This window comes from Aulostomus chinensis, chromosome 24 (genome assembly GCF_037954235.1).
Source record: "Aulostomus chinensis isolate RoL2024-O1b breed Wild chromosome 24, RoL_Achi_v1.0, whole genome shotgun sequence".
Taxonomy (NCBI): Eukaryota; Metazoa; Chordata; class Actinopteri; order Syngnathiformes; family Aulostomidae; genus Aulostomus; species Aulostomus chinensis.
In genome coordinates, this window is record NC_141343.1 from 8,825,828 (window position 1) to 8,833,792 (window position 7,965).

Sequence of the window (7,965 nt, forward strand, 5' to 3'; positions counted from 1 at the left end):
AACGTTATCATCGTCTTACCAACCGAGTCCAGAGATTGTCAGAAGTTGAGAAAAGCAGGGAAGAAAATCAGAAATGGCGGTTTCTGACTGGACGGCCACACAGCCATTCCTTTCTGTGTCCAACTCCGTTTGAAAAGAGCGGGTCTTTCCCGCAGTCTGAGTCAAGCTACGTAGCTCCGGCGTTGGTCTGCCTTTCTTTATTACATCCTGCTTCGACTGAAAGTGCAATTTAGAAAATTTTCTGAGTTAGGAGATGTAATCCTCCTCCATGGACACACTGGGACAAATACGCACACTGATGCGATGCACTTGCTCATGAGCTAGCTTACGGTCACTTATTCTCTTGAATGATTGCGTTCGCGTCAGCATACCTGGGATCACGATTGCCCCCTACAGTGAGGCTGGAGAATTGCGTGCCTCACCGAGCGCCTCTTCCCAGCCGTTCTGTGATTTGTGGGCACATGAAAGACACATTAAATTACATCAACTAAAAACTTTGGAAATGTAATTTTATAGAGTTAAAGTGTTTGAACATTTTAATAACTTCATACAGGGAGACAGACGGGTGTTGCATAAACCATGGTGAGGCTCGGCGGGCTGCTGCCTCACCACACGTCGGGAGTCCGCAGGGCTCAGTATTTCAACGCTAAATGGGAAAATTCAGCAATTTTGAGTCAAAACTAATTGAAACTGGTGGAGATAAATGGAAAATGACTTAAATTACCCAAAAATTAAACCATTTAATTTTTTTCTTTCAAGTTTTTTTTTTCTTTTCTCTTTCCATGATGTCAGGCGAGGCCTCTCCTGACTGCATGTCACTGATGGAGAGAGAGAGAGAGAGACAGTTTCTCCACTGAAATATCTGCCTGCACTGATTAGTCAAAGATAGCTTGACTTCCATCTCTAGTTTACACTCAACACGAGGGCCACCAGTTTTTTTTTTTTCCTTCCTGAAACAAGTCTGTTAAGACCTTTAAAGTCCTATAAGGTCTGTTCAGATTCACTGGGCTGTAAAAGAAAAACACTGCAAGGTTTATTGTGAAAGTACATCCTCTACTTCTTCACCTCCAGACTCAAAAAAGCCTACCTGCAGCTGCTGTTAGCTAAAACACATGCTAGCCTGTAGTGCACATGTTTAAGACAGCTGGGTTTTTTAACCTCCCACCCTTGCACCTGTTGTTTGAATGGCCCTGATGGGTTAGGGGTTACTCCCCAGGGTTACCCCCCCACACACAAACACACACACACACACACACACAAACACCCTTCTAACATCAAGAGGGTCTGTTTCCACAAGGCTTGTCTTTGCTAGCCTTCTAGATGTTGCCTCTATGCCACGCTTGACTTAAAAATGGGTCACTTGTAGCACGGGAGCTAAATCTCCTACCAAAATGTCAATCTGTCTCCTTTACCTACATTTTTATGGGAATTTTCCCACAAACACGACTTCTTCCCTGACCTCATAAACTAGAGTTATAACCCAGACATGTTTTATGTTCCAAAGCATAGGAAATGTCAACTCCGTAACTAATACGCTTGACCTGGCAGCTTTAGATGGAGCCTGTGATTTAAGCTCGTCGCCGCCTGTTCAAACATTTCACCGTCCGTATCGTGACTCGCTGCAGCTCAACACTATCAAGAGTTTAATCCAACGGAAACCTATAGCTGATGACTGCATGATGACTCAGCAAATATGCCACCGTGCCTGTATTACTGCTTTTTTTTTGTGATAAGGAGGTCAAAGGAGGCCAGTAACTTTTCCCTTTTGAAGCAATGAATACAACTTTAGCTGTTCATCTGACTCAGTTTGCCATCACCAATACACAAAAATGAATCATCCCTCCTTTCTCTGAGGAAAAGAAAGAAAAAACCCATGTACTTATTCAGAACAGTAATTTTCCTAGCCGAGCTTGCAGGATAGCTGGTCTGTCAGTCCTACACTTTAGTTAAAATGGAAATAACCACTATTGCCATAAAAGTTAGTCCAGAATTCATTGTCCCCACGGGATGAATGCTGTGGGCTTTCCTGGAAAACACGTGCCCGAGGGATGCAGTCTTATAAATGTTCTTCTGTCCTTTCCAGCAGCTCAGTATCTTCTAAAGGGATATGGTACAAAATTTTGCACTAAGGATAAAGTTTTTTTACTTTGGTGGTCATTTGTTGTATTTTTTTTGTTTTTTTGTGTGATGATATTTGAGCAACTCTTGGATAAAATGCCATGGAAATTGGCTAACATATCTGTGTCCCGCTGTGGATGATTTGGAAAAAGATTTTTCCTTTTACACGTAGCACCGTTTCAGGTCAAACTATAACGTCAGATAGATAGATAGATAGACAGACAGATAGATAGATAGTTAGATGGATAGATAGATGGATGGATGGATGGATGGATGGATGGATGGATAGATAGATAGATAGATAGATAGATAGATAGATAGATAGATAGATAGATAGATAGATAGATAGACAGACAGATAGATAGATAGTTAGATGGATAGATAGATGGATGGATGGATAGATAGATAGATAGATAGATAGATAGATAGATAGATAGATAGATAGATAGATAGATAGATAGATAGACAGACAGATAGATAGATAGTTAGATGGATAGATAGATAGATAGATAGATAGATAGATAGATAGATAGATAGATAGATAGATAGATAGATAGACAGACAGATAGATAGATAGTTAGATGGATAGATAGATAGATGGATAGATAGATAGTTAGATGGATAGATAGATAGATGGACGGACGGACAGACGGACGGACGGACAGATAGATAGATAGATAGATAGATAGATAGACAGATGGACAGATGGACAGATGGACAGATAGACAGATAGATAGATAGATAGATAGTTAGATGGATAGATAGATAGATAGATAGATAGATAGATAGATGGACAGATAGACGGATAGATAGATAGATAGATAGATAGATGATAGATAGATGGATAGATAGATAGATAGATAGATAGATAGACAGACAGCCAGACAGACAGACTCCCCTGTAGGACCAGGAGGAGTCGGAGCTAGGGAGTAGGAGTAAGAGAACTTCAACAGGAGTATATTTTGGGTCCGACTGAGCTCTTTCAAGGTTGATCGAACAATCAGGAGCCAAACTTGGGCCATGGATCAAACCTGGTCAGAAAAACACCGTTTGGTTCTCTGGTTTGGGAGGTTGGTGCGATGGAAACAGAGGAAACGCAGCAACAAACTGCTGTGTGAGTTCCTGCAGAGTTTTGTAGTTGAAGAGTTTCACAACTTTAACCCAAGCCACAATATTTTGCTACCCAAGTGTTTGTGTGCCTAAGCCTAACCAGACCTTAACCACAAGTGTTGACACATCATGAAACAATTATTTTTCAAGAGCGAATTTTGTTTGAACAGGCTTTGTTGGTTACAAAATGTGGCACGATATCGTCTCTGTTGACCTGGTCAGTGGTGTTCCAGCTTGACTTTAGCATGGTTGCTATGATTGCTATGCTAGATAATTTCTTTCACTAACAAATGAGTAAAATCAATTCGCATCCTCAAACCTGGTCTGACATGTTGGTGGCACACATTCCCTGGTTGTTGTGGACGTCACGGAGCACCGATCACACATCTCCTGCTCTTGTGCGTCTTTGTCTTGGGATCAGAAGGTCATGGAAAGGTCATCTCTCTCTCTCTGTCTCTCTCTGTCTCTCTCTCTCTCTCTCCGCCCCGCCTTCACAAACCTGGACTCTTACACACACAGAGATGATTAAATTTCCACTGTGGCAGAGGTGTGGAAAAACTTTTTTTTTTTTTTAATTGCTGCTCTCGGAATAAGACTACAACACTGTACCTGAACCGATTGAAAAGAGTTGTAGTTTCAAAGGCAACTGGCGACATTCCTGAAGAGCGACTGTGCTACTTGATGCCTTCGCTGTCAGTTTGCATTGTTAACATACATTTGTTGCTCTGTAACAATCCTCTGTAAGCAATTGCGCTAGGTGACGAATTAAATGGTGGACGATTCACTGGAGATAAACTTGGTTATTCACCTTTCGTGTAAGCCCCTCCCCCTGCTTCGTTACACATAGCAACGTTGCTTCCTCTGACATCAGAGGTTCTAAACTCCAAAAGGACACTGTTGCTACTGAAATAAATATTGGTCGGGGGCGCTTGTTTTGATTAAATAACTTTTATTTCGGCTACCGATATGGTCAAACGTGACCCGTCCAGGGTGAACCCTGCCTTTTGCCTGAAGGCAGCTGGGACAGGCTCCAGCCCCCCGTGACCCTTAGCAGGATGAGCGGTAGAAAAGGGACGGATGGATGTGGTCAATCGTTGTACGTGGGGCACATGCAATCGTGACACATCGGAGAGTTTGAGAGATGTAAGATTCACTCCTTTCCTCAAACTCAAATCCAGCCCCGATAAATGTGGATCCAAAAATATTAAGGTACATTTTGACATCAGGTGTACTTTACCTCCAACTTGACCGATCAACGAACAACGTAGGTACAAGCTTCTCAAACGGCAAAGTTTACTCATGTTCCATTGCTTTGGTCAATATTATCAAGAACGTTTATAGCTGACAAAGAGAACATTTAGACTCGCTACAAACTAGGCTAATGTTATCCTCAACCGTTTGGGTAACATAACGTTAGCTTGCCTACAGTAAATCGCTAGCAGCAAACATTTATCAGGGTTGGATTTGGGTTTTATTTTTAGAACCTCTGATGCTGGAGGAAGTAACGTTGCTATGTGTAACCAAATTATCAAGAATGTTTATAGCTGACAAAGAGAACATTTAGACTCGCTACAAACTAGGCTAATTCACATTGTTATCCTCAACCGTTTGGGTAACATAACGTTAGCTAGCCTACAGTAAATGGCTAGCAGCAAACATTGATCAGGGTTGGATTTAGGTTTTATTTTTTATGCTAGAGTAACGTTGCCATGTGGGCGGGGCTTTTGCAAAAGGTGAATTATATGACTAATAAAGATTGGAATGCGAGACAACATTGCATTGCACTTTGTTTTGAGTTCAAAGTGATTAACTTGGATCATAATTGATTGGAAATGAGTGTAACACTTAAAACAATGCTTTTATAGTCAATAAGATTAAAATAATTTGCATGACAGTTTATGTCTAGACTTGCTTGTTGACCGACTGTACATTCTCGGCTCTCATTTCCAGAGCAAACAAGAAGATATATAGTTATTCTGAGTAAATTGTCACACACAAACACATAATTTTTTTTTTTTTTTTTTTACTTCCTTCCTTTCACAACCCCTAACTATGCCAGACGCATACTTTAAAACGAGACGCTGTCATAATTTACGGTGAGGTTTTCCTCATCGCGAGTTTCAGCCGCAGCCGTGACTTCTTCAAAGCTGGTAGTCAACCAAAGAGGCAATGACATCATCCAGGATCACATGTCCTCTTCGCCTTTGCTGTGTTTGCACAAAGCGGCATGTAAGGGCTGAGGATCGTGTTTACACAGACAACAGAGTTCATGTTCTATGAGGGAACACCAAACACTGACATTAAATGTTTGCTGTTAAACATCACTTATTACATCCCTGAAATACAAACACTCAAGTCAGCTTCGAGCATTTCATCCAGTCGACTAATCTACTTTTCTCCCCCCCATTACTGCACTTTTGCCTGCAGCTTTCGGCATGTTTGCATTTCTGTTACAGCTTCAAATGACATCACCGGCCTGATCAGTGTGTAATCATTGTTTTATGAGCTGCCTGTGCAATAACGTGGTGACACAACCGCTGGGAAATGTTTGCAGAGGGTGGGAGAATCACCTGCCCATGTGATTTGCCTGACCTTGTGCAAGGATGGGGCGTGGGGGGGGGGGGGGGGGGCGGGGGGGTTGCAGCCAGCAATCGTGGATAAAAGAATTCAAATGCGTGAAATTTCTTTCATGCCATGTGTCCCACATTTGATTGCGGGCTGTGTTATTGACACGGGTTAAAAATAAAGGCGTCCTATTGATCCTTAAGCCTAATGGAAAAAGGCCTTTTCATGCCTCTGGCAGTCACTGCTGTTAGAGTTGGTGTTTTTCAATCATTGATTAGCAAACCTGCCGGGGTCATTTTACAGCAAGTGTCAATTAATCACTTTTTCTCACAATTGGGGCTTTCTCGGGCTGACATTATTATCCAGAGGATGACATTTTAATAACTCCTGAGTTACGACGAGCGGTTTAAATTCCTCCATTACAGCTGGGGTTATGGTTTGTTGTGAATTTTAAATTCTGATGGCAAGGTGAGACATGAGTCAACCTGAGAGCTTTCAGTAGGCTTTGATCTGGCTTATTACCAAGTCATTAAATGCATCACGCAACATTATCTCACCTTAACCTGTAATCGTCCCTATACTGTAGCAAAGGCTTGATAGACTCATAAAGTTCAGCCTCTGTGTTGTTCCTGAGCGGTTCATCAGCCAGCGCTCCTCTATTATTAACATCTCGTGTGTTCAGTGATACCTCATGGATCATTTAAAGATGTCACACAACACTGCGGCAATGCACAGATTTTACATATTATACTTCTCAGACACAAGTGCACAAAGACGAGGCCAAAACCTAGTGCGGCTTGAGCGTGTATGGTTCAAAAACCGGGCCAGTTTGTCACGGTCCTGGATGTGAAACGATCACTTGTTTGTTTGTTTTTGTAGAAGTGCTAAACCAACACAAATTCAGTGGAGTACTCAATTAAACAGCAACCTGTAAAATCAACCAAGTACATGAAGGCCACAGACCACAAATCAGATTTGCCCAAATCTGGCTTTGCAATTGAGTTGGACAAGCAGTTGGTGCAGCTAGAATTCTTTTCAATCGCTTTCACGCCAAATCACAATATTTTTCCAGTTCCATTCATCCATCCATTTTCTACACCGGTTATCCAGTGAGGGGGGGGGGGGGGGGGGGGCTATCCCAGCTGACATTGGGTGAGAGTTGGGGTTCTCCCAGTCTGTCGCAGGGTCACCAGGAGCAATTAGCCGTTCAGCATCTTGCTCAAGGACACTTCAACATAGCCACCGGGGGGGAAGTGGGGATCGAACCGGCGATCCTTCGGTTGCAAGATGGCCACTCGACCTCTGAGCCCTATTTTTCCAGTTCCTGCATTTTTAAAACACGGAAAATATAACAAGACATCCGGGAAATTTTGGCGTAATTTTTAAGAAAAGCTGCCGCAAAATCAAGCATTTTTGATTGTAACGATCACAAAATAAGGAAATCCAGGAGGGACAGACAAATGCTAAAAGCTCCGCAAGGCCACGCTGGACAGAGTCCTGTTTTAAGTCGTACCAGTCGAACGCAGCTGAGATGGATGGGAATGTCATTTGTTTTTGTCTTGGTAGGTTAAAAGGTCTCCAGGGGGACCTTCCTGAGGGGGGAGATAACTTGCAAAAAACCCCCGACAGCAGCGATAAACTATTTTTTTTGCAAACATGATACTCCTGCAAAGGTATTTAAGGTGCTGCTGCACTTTAAATGTACTTTTCCTGCCCGACCACTTGATTTACGAGGACGCCCCTCAGGGTGACGCGGGGAGGACATCCACTTGTCTCCAAACAAGACTCCCAAGAGGGTGACGCAGGGTTTAAAACACATGTCCCTCACCAGGTGGGGACTGCTTCAAAACATTTGCTGCCACCGCACATTTATTTCCTTTTCAACACCACAGATGGCGCATGTCTGACGGGCTTTTACTTCACGTCCTGCCTTCAAGATATTTAAAAAAAAAAAAAAAAAAACTTGGCAAAAGAAGGAAAAAAAGGAATTTTACCCTGCAGAAACTTTCATCTCTTCCTCTGCCATGAAGTCAGCGCACCCACAGGTGACTTTCAGACAGGATTCCATTGGTGACCATCTTTGCATGCTTCAGTTTAGCAATCGGGATATGATGACATCGAACTTCCTGGAAAGATAAGAGCGCATGCTGTGGCTTATTCTGCAATTCACCT

At 42.6% G+C, this 7,965-nt stretch overlaps 1 protein-coding gene across 3 annotated transcripts in view; it reads right to left on the reverse strand.

Annotated features, from left to right (window-relative positions):
• The window catches only part of LOC147238631 (adhesion G protein-coupled receptor L3), a 332,737-nt gene extending 332,409 nt beyond the window's left edge, over positions 1–328 (reverse strand). For 2 of the 3 annotated variants that reach the window (XM_086197912.1, XM_086197911.1), the window contains exon 1: positions 20–327. The gene's annotated coding sequence lies outside the window, so the exon portion shown is untranslated. Of the gene's footprint in view, positions 1–19 lie in introns of all 3 variants that reach the window. The other variant, XM_086197913.1, reaches the window with a different exon arrangement.
• Positions 329–7,965: the final 7,637 nt, after the last annotated feature.